This window comes from Panicum virgatum, chromosome 8K (genome assembly GCF_016808335.1).
Source record: "Panicum virgatum strain AP13 chromosome 8K, P.virgatum_v5, whole genome shotgun sequence".
In the NCBI taxonomy this organism is placed as follows: domain Eukaryota; kingdom Viridiplantae; phylum Streptophyta; class Magnoliopsida; order Poales; family Poaceae; genus Panicum; species Panicum virgatum.
The window spans coordinates 30,008,286-30,020,006 of record NC_053143.1 but is presented as its reverse complement, the minus strand read 5'-3'; positions in this window follow the sequence as shown (position 1 = coordinate 30,020,006).

The window sequence follows — 11,721 nt, the reverse complement described above, 5'->3', positions numbered from 1 at the left end:
TGGACTGGTGGGAGTCCCACCCAGTCCATGACCGTGAGTCTCTCACTTGGCTCCAGTTCAGGGAGCGTTTCCGCAGCCACGACGTCCCCGTGGGCGTTATGAAGATGAAGCAGAAGGAGTTCCTTGCACTGAAGCAGGTAATCTTAAGTATAATCATTCAGCGTTTTCTTTTGAGCTAATGCCCCCTTGTTCTATCCTTATGAATCTTGAGTTAATCTTCCGATATCTATCTGTCTTTGTGAATTCAGGGGACTATGTCGGTCACGGAGTATCGTGATCGCTTTCTTCAGCTGGCTCGCTACGCCCCTGCCGAGGTTGCGGATGACCGCAAGAAGCAGGAGCACTTCATGGAGGGTCTTGAGGACTACCTCCAGTACGCGCTGCTCAACCTCCGCTTCGACGACTTCAACCATCTGGTTGACAGCGCGCTCAACACCGAGCGCAAGCACTTGGAGATGGAGGACAAGAAGAGGAAGATTGTCCCCGTTGCTTCCGGCAGCAACACTCGCCCTCGACTCCAGCAGCCCCAGCAGTACCAGCAGCAGTACCGGCCTCCTCAGCAGTACCAGCAGAGGCCACCGCAGCAGTACCCGCCTCGACAGCAACAGGCAGGACAGGGCCAGAGGTTACCGGCACCTCCGGCTCGTACTGCTCTACCAGCTCCACCGGCACCGCAGGCTCCACGTCCGGCATCTCCTACCGGACAGCAGGCTCAGGGACCTCCTCGCACCTGCTTTCACTGCGGCCAGCCGGGGCACTACGCCAACGCTTGCCCCCGGAAGGCGCAGGCGGGACAGCAGGGGCGCCCAGCTCAGCCCAGGGCGCCAGCACAGGGCAGGGTGAACCACGTGACGGCCGAGTCAGCGGCCGAGGCTCCCAACGTGGTTATTGGTACGTTCATGGTTAATTCATATCCAGCTACAATGCTTTTTGATACTGGTGCTACGCATTCCTTCATTACTCAGTCTTTTGTCGAGCATCATGGTATTCATACTAGCACATTAAAGAGGTGCCTGTTAGTATCTTCACCGGGAGGATAGTTGAGGTCTCACACTTACTGCCCGAGAGTCAGTGTTTCTTTGAGGGGAGTAGAGTTCTGTACTGATCTGATGGTGCTAGACACCAAGGGCATTGATGTCATTCTGGGAATGGAGACTCTGGCCAAGTGGGGAGTCCGGATAGATTGTGCTCAGAGGACAGTCTTGTTATCATCTTCCAGTGGCCAAGAGGTTGTTATCAGTGCAGTAGAGCCTTCTGGATTTCTTCATCAGATGGAGGCTAGACCCACGGACGGTATTCGCGTGGTGTCTGAATTCCCGGATGTCTTTCCGGATGATCTGCCAGGTATGCCGCCTGAACGCGCCATTGAGTTTTGTATTGATCTCTTGCCTGGCACAGCTCCTATTGCAAAGCGGCCCTACCGTATGGCACCTATAGAGCATGAAGAAGTTAAGAAGACTATTGATGAGTTGCTAGCCAAGGGCTATATCCGTCGCAGCTTCTCTCCTTGGGCTTTTCCATTATTGCTGGTAGATAAGAAGGATGGCTCGAAGAGGATGTGTGTCGATTATCGGGAGCTGAATGCAGTTACTATCAAGAACAAGCATCCACTGCCCCATATTGAGGATCTCTTCGATTTGCTTCGAGGTGCTCGTATATTCTCGAAGATTGATCTTCGTTCGGGTTATTTTCAGCTGAGGATCCGTCCTGGGGATATTCCGAAGACGGCATTCACCTGCAAGTACGGGCTATATGAGTATACGGTCATGTCCTTCGGCCTGACTAATGCCCCGGCTTTCTTCATGCATCTGATGAACATGGTTTTCATGGACTATCTGGATGTCTTCGTGGTGATTTTCATTGATGATATCCTGATCTTTTCCAAGACAGAAGAAGAGCATGAGGAGCATCTGAGACTCGTATTGCAGAGATTGAGAGAGCATCAGCTGTATGCCAAGTTCAGCAAGTGCGAGTTCTGGATTGACGAGGTTCCATTCCTCGGTCATGTTATATCTCAGGGAGGCATTGCTGTTGATCCGAGCAAGGTGAAGGATGTGCTCGAGTGGGAGACACCGCAGACAGTGAAGGAAGTCAGATCTTTCTTGGGCTTAGCTGGATATTATCGGAGGTTCATCGAGAATTTCTCCAAGATCGCGAAGCCTTTGACTTCTTTGCTAGAGAAGAATGCGGCATTCATATGGACTGATGAGCGTCAGATGGCCTTTGATGAGCTGAAGAAAAGGTTGACTACGGCGCCAGTCCTGACTCTGCCAGACCAGACGAAGAGGTTCACGGTATATTGCGATGCTTCGAAGGATGGTCTTGGGTGTGTTCTGATGCAGGAGGGCAGAGTGATAGCTTATGCTTCACGGCAGCTACGCCGGCATGAGCTGAATTATCCTACTCATGATCTTGAGTTAGCCGCAGTTGTGCATGCTCTGAAGATTTGGAGGCATTACTTGTATGGGCAGTGGTGTGATATCTACACTGATCACAAGAGCCTCAAGTACATTTTCACGCAGAATGAGCTGAACATGCGGCAGAGAAGATGGTTAGAGTTGGTCAAGGACTATGATCTGGAGATTCACTATCATCCGGACAAGGCCAATGTTGTAGCAGATGCTCTGAGCAGAAGAAGTTATGTCAACATGGCTGTGGCTTTCCAGATGTCTCCAGAGTTATGCGAGGAGTTCGAGCAGTTGAGTCTGGGCTTCTTGCATCATACCTCTAGTGCAGCATTTGAGGCAGTACCGACTCTAGAGGCAGAGATCAGGCAGCATCAGAAAGATGATGAGAAGCTGCAGGAGATTCGTGAGTTGCTCAGAAAGGGCAAGGCTCCTCATTTCAGAGAGGATGATCAGGGTACCTTGTGGTACAAGAACCGGATCTGTGTGCCAGATGTGCATGATCTCTGGAAGTTGATTCTGAGTGAGGCCCATGATACAGCTTACTCTATTCATCCGGGCAGCACGAAGATGTATTATGATCTGAAGGAACGTTTCTGGTGGTATGGGATGAAGCGTTCAGTGGCAGAGTACGTGGCTATTTGTGACACCTGTCAGCGTGTCAAGGCTGAGCATCAGAGGCCAGCAGGTCTGTTACAGCCTTTGAAGATTCCAGAGTGGAAATGGGAGGAGATCACGATGGATTTCATAGTTGGATTGCCTCGTACTCAGAAAGGGTACAACTCCATATGGGTAGTAGTGGATCGATTGACGAAGGTTGCTCACTTCATTCCGGTGAACACTACTTACTCCGGAGCTAGACTTGCAGAGTTGTACATCTCTCGGATTGTCTGCTTGCATGGTGTGCCCAAGAAGATCATATCTGACAGAGGGTCTCAGTTCACTTCTCGTTTCTGGGAGCAGCTTCATGATTCGTTGGATACGAAGCTACGTTTCAGTACGGCTTATCATCCTCAGACAGATGGGCAGACAGAGAGAACCAACCAAGTGTTGGAGTATATGCTGAGAGCTTGTGCTATTCAGTACGGTACTAGTTGGGATAAGTGCCTGTCTTATGCTGAGTTTTCATATAACAACAGCTATCAGGCCAGTCTGAAGAAGTCTCCATTCGAGGCATTGTATGGCAGAAAGTGCAGGACTCCTCTCTATTGGGATCAGATTGGTGAAAAGCAGCTCTTTGGCCCTGAGATCATAGATGATGCAGAGCAGATGGTTCAGGCTATGCGAGAAAATCTGAGAATTGCACAGAGCAGACAGAAGAGCTATGCAGATGGCAAGCGGAGAGACCTGACTTTCAGTGTTGGTGATTATGTGTATCTGAAGGTGTCTCCGATGAGAGGAATCCGCAGATTTAATGTCAAAGGGAAGTTAGCACCTCGGTATGTGGGGCCATTCAAGGTGCTAGAGCGGAAAGGCGAAGTTGCTTATCGCCTGGAGTTACCTCTCAGCCTCTCAGGAGTTCATGATGTCTTCCATATATCTCAGCTGAAGAGGTGTTTGCGAGTACCCGAGGAGCAGGCACCACTGGATGGAGTAGATGTCCAGGAAGATCTGACTTATACTGAGCATCCGGTGAAGATTCTGGAGACATCAGAGAGGGTTACTCGGAACAAGCGCATCAAGATGTGCAGAGTTCAGTGGAGTCACCACAGTGAAGCTGAGGCTACTTGGGAACGAGAAGATGAGCTGATGAAGACATATCCAGATCTCTTTGCTAGCCAGCCCAGCTAAATCTCGGGGACGAGATTTCTTTAAGGGGGTAGGGTCTGTAACACCCTAGTTTAAATTTCAGCAATTATTAATAAAATTAATTGGCTTTATTTAATTTTCTAAGGTTTATTGTGTTTAGCTGGCATTTAATCCAATTTTGTTCCTTAAGTGATTAAAATTTTGTCTAAGGTTAAAACTTTGTTGTTGCATTCATGCTGGTGCATATTTTGTTTATTTTGGTTGAGTGCTAGGGAGTTTGAATTCAAATTTGTTTGAATTCAAACTAGTTTGTGTGAGTTTGCAAAAGAAAAAGAAATAGAAATGGAAAGAGGACCCAAACCCAAAACAACCTAACCCATCATTTCCCCACGGCCCATTTCCTTTCCTGCGGCCCAGTCCAGCCCGGCCCCCTCTCCCCTCTCCCTTTCCCTGTACCGGCCCAGCCCCTCCCTCTGCTCGGCCCACTTTCCCACGCACTCGGCCCGGCTCCACCCGCCTCCCTCCGCGATGGCCCAGCTGCGCGCACGGCCCACGCCCGCTTCCGCTCTCAGCTCAGGCGTGCGCGCGCTGTCCCTGACAGCCCTGGCCCACCCGCCAGCTCCTTCTCCCTCCTCCCGCACCTTCCGCGCGCGCGTAACGCCCCGCCGTGATCTCCGGCCGAGATCCACGGCGAGCCCCCCGCGCCAGACCCGCACGCCAAGGCAACCCGCCGCCCTACAAAAAGGAGCCCGAGCCTCTCTTCCTCTTCCCATCCGTGGCCGCCACCCCTAACCCTAGCGCCACCGCCCTCGCCTCGCCCCGCCGCGCCGCTCCTCTGCGCCGCTGCTGACACGCCGTCCCGACGCACCGGAGCTCCGGCCAGGCCGCACAGAAGCACCGCCCCGACGCCCCGAGTTTTCCCAAGGCTAGCACTCCTCGATCTCGGCCCCACACGTGCCGAATTTCACCCACGACCTCGCCGCCGGTGAGAAGCTCCGCCCGCTTGATTTCTCGCCGCCAGTGGTTTCCCGACCTTCCTAACCCCCAACACACCTCCACAGGCCATTCCCGGACTTCCTCTACGGTTCAGCAGGCTCGGAGACGGTCTGCATCGACCACGCCGCCGAGTTTCGTCCCTGCGCCGCCGCGACCATCGCCGGACCTCGACGCTAACACCCTGCGCCGCGTCTCCTTCCAATATAGAGCCCGGTGAGCACCTCCTCAGCCTCCTGGTCCTTTTGCGCAGGATAGAGTAACCCGTAGCGCGTCCCCGCCCGCACAACGCCACTCGCCGGCGAGCTAGCGCCGCCTCGCTCCGCCACAAGCCCCGTCCGAGCCCCGAGCAGCCTTCCCTTCGCCCCCAGTGGACTGCGCATGCCGCTGGCTACCTCCCCGGCCAAACCACGGCCCAAACCGAGCCCCAGGGCGCCGCCTAGACCTTCTCCGGTGAGACTCCGACAAGCGCCGCCGTGGGAATCGTCGCCGTCGGCAACCCACGCCACCGCCGTCGCCCCCTTTCAATCTGGTCCATCCGATCCGCAATCAACGGATCAGATTAGATCCTGCATACCTCTTCGTTTTGGCGCACACGATCGCGATCCAACGGCCCAGGGCCGTTGACCACGCTAGATACCGGTCAGCGGTGGTAGTTTTTCTAAAGACACCCCCATGTTTCCTGTTATCAACCCGCAGTCCACTCCTTTTGAAAAATAATTACGGTTTGGCCCTGTTTTATTCATTTAAGCCCCTGAGCTTTCCCAAATTAGCACCCGCAGTCCAGGCCTTGTGTTTTTGCACGTCAGCCCTTAGATTTAATGTTTATTTACGTTTTAGCCCTCGGTTTTAGCAGAAAAGCCCCTGAAACTTCAGTTTTCTTACAAATAAGCCCCTGAACCTTGTTTTAGGCCTAGTTTATGCGTTTTAGCTCCGTTTTTAGCGTTCTTTATATCCACGCGATCGTTGTAACGCGTAGAATAGTTTTAGACTAGTTTAGTGTGCTGTTTTCATGTATTGATGAACTGTTCTTTAGTTTTTGTTAGAGTTTGCTTGTATGCTTATTATTGTGCATTGTTTTGGCCATGTGTTCGTGAGTAGACGTGGATCCATCTGAGGAGCCCCAGTACCAGTACCCGGAGCAGCCGTCTTCGGAGCAGTTTGAGCAGCAGCCAGAGCAGTACGAGGAAGGCAAGTATAACATTAACAACCTATCATCTTTAAATACAATTTCATACTGCATTTTAATACTGTATGCCTATAAGGATTTCCTAGCCACTTTATATCCTTTATATATATCCTTGGGTTGCATTATGGTTAGTTGTGCTAGGTTGCTGCGCTATAACACACTCTGGTCCTTTTTAATTAATTTGATTAATGGTTTACTTGAATTTAATTCTGAGAGTGGCACTCTGTGTGGCTTGAGTGGCTCACTTCTCGTTAAAAGATGTTTTTTAGAAACATGGTTTAGGGGGCCAGCACGGTGCTTAGTGCTTGGTTGGCCACTCTCCATAAGGACCGGTTCATAGAGCGACAACCTGGGACAACAGCGCTACCACAAGGCTAGAATGGGATAGACTTGGCGTAATAATTAGATCTTTTTGGTTTGGAGTAACTTACCTGCGGGGCAAGAGTAGTAAGCTTCAATGGTCCCTGCTCCTCCGGCTTGGTCTGTGCTTGGATTGCGCTCATGTGCTTGTACCCCCGGAGGTGGGCCCCATCGTCGCTGACCTATCTCTCGCGGTTACGCCTTACCAACGAGATTCTTTGTAAAGGCCTCGTAGTGAGTCGCTGGCCATCTCACCTAAGGAAGTGTGATGAACAACTGGCGTAGCTCACGACTTGTGGGTAAAGATGTGCAACCTCTGCAGAGTGTAAAACTGGTATACTAGCCGTGCTCACGGTTATGAGCGGCCCAGATCCTCCTTTTGATTAGTGAAGTTATCTCTTTCCGACGAGGGAGGTGCTTCTCGGGGTTACCTTGGTGGCTTGGTTTCGGTTTGGTTCCCAGTAGTTTCTTAATTAATCCTGATTAATTACTATGTAACTGGGTTAATGGTAATTCATCAACTCGTAGTAAATAGCTTTAATAAAATTTTGCCAACACTTAAAAGCTAATGCAGTTGAGTCAGCCAGCCTAGAGCCTCATAGTTTGTGTTATACTTGTTGAGTACAAGTTGTGTACTCACTCTTGCCTCTTCTCTACTTTTTCCTCTTGGCTTCGCTACTGCTGCTCAGTTCCTGCCGACACGAGGGAGTTCGTCCAGCGCTACCAGGACTATGAGGACTTCTAGGTGTTCGTCTCCCAGTCGACGTCCCTGTGGCGCCCTGCTTCAGCTTCGGAGAGCTTTATCGTATTTTGTACTTCGCTTCCGCTGTATCAGACTTTTTGTCATTAATGTAATAAATAACACTCGTATTCGCTTTATTATACCTTTTTACGTGATATGTGCTATGATATACTGTTCATTCTGTTGTATATACATGTGACTTGATCCTGGCACGTATATGATTGCTCGGTTTATGCTCTTTTATAAACCGGGTGTTACATCATCACCATCTGATCAATCCTCAAACTCACGAGACATGTCCAATGCATTCCTCTCTTTGTCTTGGCTTTGGTTCTTCAACAACTTCGGTCTTCTTATGGCCTTCAAGCCTAGTGTGCATCATTAACTTGGCTCCTCTTTTCCTCTGCTGTCACCCTAGTGCCTGAGAGACTCTGTGAGCATCCACATACCTCTATCACTAGTGTGACCTAAGAGAAACAACTCGATCCCCCTTGATAGTCCGGTTTTTCCTATGGACTCAAGCCTACATTTGCACCAAGCCAACACTTTCTTGGTTCTAGCATGTCCTTAGCCTTGATCCATCTCCTCAACCGCGACCTTCATCAAGTCCAATGATCCTCATCATCATCCTTCGTCGAGGCAACCAATCACCGGGATGCAACCAATTCTTCCGATCATGTGACCATATGAAAACCTTTCCTTCATCCAAAGATGTTAGTCACAATGATCTTGTTGCCATAAAGAACAACTCAATCGAATCATCATATAATGTGCATAAGATAAGTAACTAGAACTAGCACAATAACATCATCATGATATAGGAATATGAAGACAAGCTACACGATGAATATATGATGAACATGCATGTCATGGTGAATGATATGTAAGAAAGATCACATGACATGACAACATGATGACAAGATAGAGTATACATGAATAAGCACATACAAGTCATCATCACGTAAGAGACAAGATCATCAAGGTATAGGATATAAGGCAATACTAACATAATGATCAAGAGCATGTCAAGGTATACGATACATAGAGGAACAAGTGACATACTTACCTTGTCTCTTACCTCATGTGTGTAGTAGTCACCTCGTAGAGTAGTCCTCATGTATACTTTTTCTCTTTACCAACTTCCTTGCAACCTTTGAGGTATTGGCACTTCAATAGTGTATCACTACATCCATGAGACTAACCATCTTGCAAACTAGCAAACCTTGTTAGTCCCATTGACCATGTTGACATCAATCACCAAAACCTATGAACCATGCTCTAAGTTCATTGATCTTACACCGGTGCCTGAGCGTAGAAGAAATGGACACCAAACAGGCCAAGGAGGAGTGTTATTATTGCCCTAAGAAGTTCACTCCAGGCCACATGTATGTCAGCAAGGGCGTCTTCCTCCTGGAGCTTGATGACGACATGGAGTTGGAAGATGTCGTAAAAGAACTAAAGATCTCGCTGCATGCCCTGACCGGCATTGAGGTGGCCAACACCATGAAGCTCTGCCTCACAATTTCCAGCCACACGATCACAACTTTGGTTGATACAGGCTCCACTCATACCTTCATCAGAGATTAAGTGGCAGTCTGCCTTGGGTTACCAATCTCACCATGACCAGGACTTTCCGTTTTTTTAGATAATGGGCAGAAACCCGGCCTCTACAACCTCGAGAGGTTGTACACAACCAAATGTTACAAGAGTTCTTAGACTCTACACCTCAGATGAGGGATTACACAAAAAAAGCTAAAAAACAAAGAAATCTAGAAGACTAAGCTTCAAACTTCTTCACTCCCGCTCCAATCTTGCAGCAACTTCGCGCAGACACCAATCCAACACATCACACGTCTACTTAGAAACTTGATGTTCAGATCATCTCCTGTCGACTCACTACAACCCACCACAAAGCCTAAGATCATGGTCGCAAGGACTCCAAAAGCGACGCCACAACAGGAAGGCAACATCAAGATGCCACCGTCGCCTGAACCAATAAAAATTCTTCGGTTTTCGCCTAGAGCATTCCTTGGAGATCGTCGAAGGTTCTCACATCAACACCCTCAAGAAGGAGAATGATGCACCACTTCGACCGAGCAGGATTTTCATCCGAGAACCATGGCCGGCATCACGGCCGCTGGAGACCAGTCTGGGACACCGTGATGCACCGGCCACCATGACACGCAGGCAGCGGGAAACCTAGTCGACCAGTGGGAGTAGCGCCGAACTCCTCGCCGAGGTCACCATCCACGTCGCTATCTTGCAACCGACGCCGCAGGCAACGGATTCGGTCGCCGCAGATCCCTGCCGGTCTGCGACCTCCCAAGCCCCCAAACTCTAGTGGATCGATGCACTAGGCGCTGAATCCGGTGGGGGGGGGGAGGGGTATGCTCGGCAGCAGGAGATCGGCCGTGGAGTACCTGGCCACACCAACCATGGCAACTGCCACAAGCACACCCACACCTGCGCCTGTCCTCCAGTCCACCGCACATCTGCCGCGCCATTAGTGGCGCCGCCATCGAGCATGCCGGGAAGACACAGCCATAAGATGCATTCATGTGAATCCGGGCACTATCGTGAGGAAGCTTGACCGGCAGGAGGTCGCCGGGTCTTGCCGAGGGCGACACCTAGCTGCCAAATCCCTAGGATTTATAGCCATCGCCCCCAAGGTACACGAGCTAGATGAGAGCCCGCCGCGCACAGGCCCCAGGACTCGGGACAGGGGCGCCATCTCCCAACATAGGGCCTAGATGCCGGAAAAGAGTTGAGGGAGGCAGTGGAGGATGCACCTGCCGACCGCCAAATTGGCCCACCCCACGTGCAGATCCGTCAGCAAGGTAGCCGGATCCGATGAAATCAGCGCCGGAACTTGCTGTTGCACGCCGGAGTTGGTTGGGATTTGGGTGGGAGAGCTGTACGCGATGGGGGAAACTCGCTCGGAGGACACCCCGCTGCCGCCTTCCTTGCGGGTGCACGGCCTTACCAGCGGCCCACTCTGGCGGCAGCGAGGAGGGGGAGGGGCTTGAGGAGGGGGTTGGATGGCGGCAGCTTGGGTGCCCCCCGCGTCGCCTGTGGGAGACGATGAGAGGAGCGGCTTTGTGTGGCGAACCGCCCGAATTAATCCGGCTCAAGTGCGCTAACCATTTCCATAAAGGCAATTTCGGTTAATACGCACTTCAAACAGAGTAATCCGGCAGTGCTGTCGGGTAAAATCCCAAAAAATCCACTTATGCGTCGATCGAACCCAAAGCTTGCGTAAAACTCACACGAAGGCGAGTCCAGAGATTACAACATTTCATCATTTCTTACATCACAAAGTACATCATAAATTTATTACAGACCAAGTTCAATTCAGAAAATGCTTTTAAACATAAAAGAGATCATCAGAGTTCTTTATTGCAGCGGAAATAAAAAAACATTTGTCTAGCGTCGAAGCAAGATGTCATGATGAAGCCCGTACATGACATCAATCTGCAGACGAAGAGTCAGTGTTGGCTGGGCGTGGCAACTACAAATGTCGTATAATCTCGGGTGGCTAGTGTGATTCGGACGATGGAACGTCGTCGACAATGGCTTTTTTCAACCGTAACATAAGCCATGTATACAAAATGTAAACAAGAGTGGAAGGTGAAATGACCTCGGTACCCTTTGCGCCACTTTTATGCCGCAATGCGTATAGTTCTATGGGGCGGGATTGGGAGGCGAACAATTACAGGTGCCTCGCGAATTCTTTTTCTATTTTGGCCCTTTTTTATCTATAATTCCAAAAATGTCCCCTGGAACTAATTTCCAAGTTCTGGCCCCTTTGGTCACGCCATAATACGTGGTGCAACCAGACAATACGGTGACGCCCATGTATTTGGTGTGACCTAGTGCCACGTCGACACACGTGCCCTATGAGGGCCCCGCGCTGGCGACATTGACCCCCGGCTAGGTTGCTGCACGAGATACGGCACGACTCGGTCGTGCCAATCTATTTCGCGTGACCCACTCTGGATCTAAATGCCACGCGCGACCCACACTTCTCCCTCTCGCTTTCTTCCTCCACCAGCCCGAGCCCCCCCTTCCCTCCATTGTTGCGGCCTTGATTCGTGGGGGGAACGCCCCCAAACTCGACGGGCTTCATCCTTGAAGGTACCTCCCTCACTTTACCCGGGTAGATTTGAAATCCTAGCTAGTATTTGGTTGATTTAGCTAGTTAGGGTTGTAGTTGGTAATGACGATTTGGCTCGAATCGGTTTGAAGTGGAGTGCAGGTATCGATAGTGTCGGCGTCCGGACCTC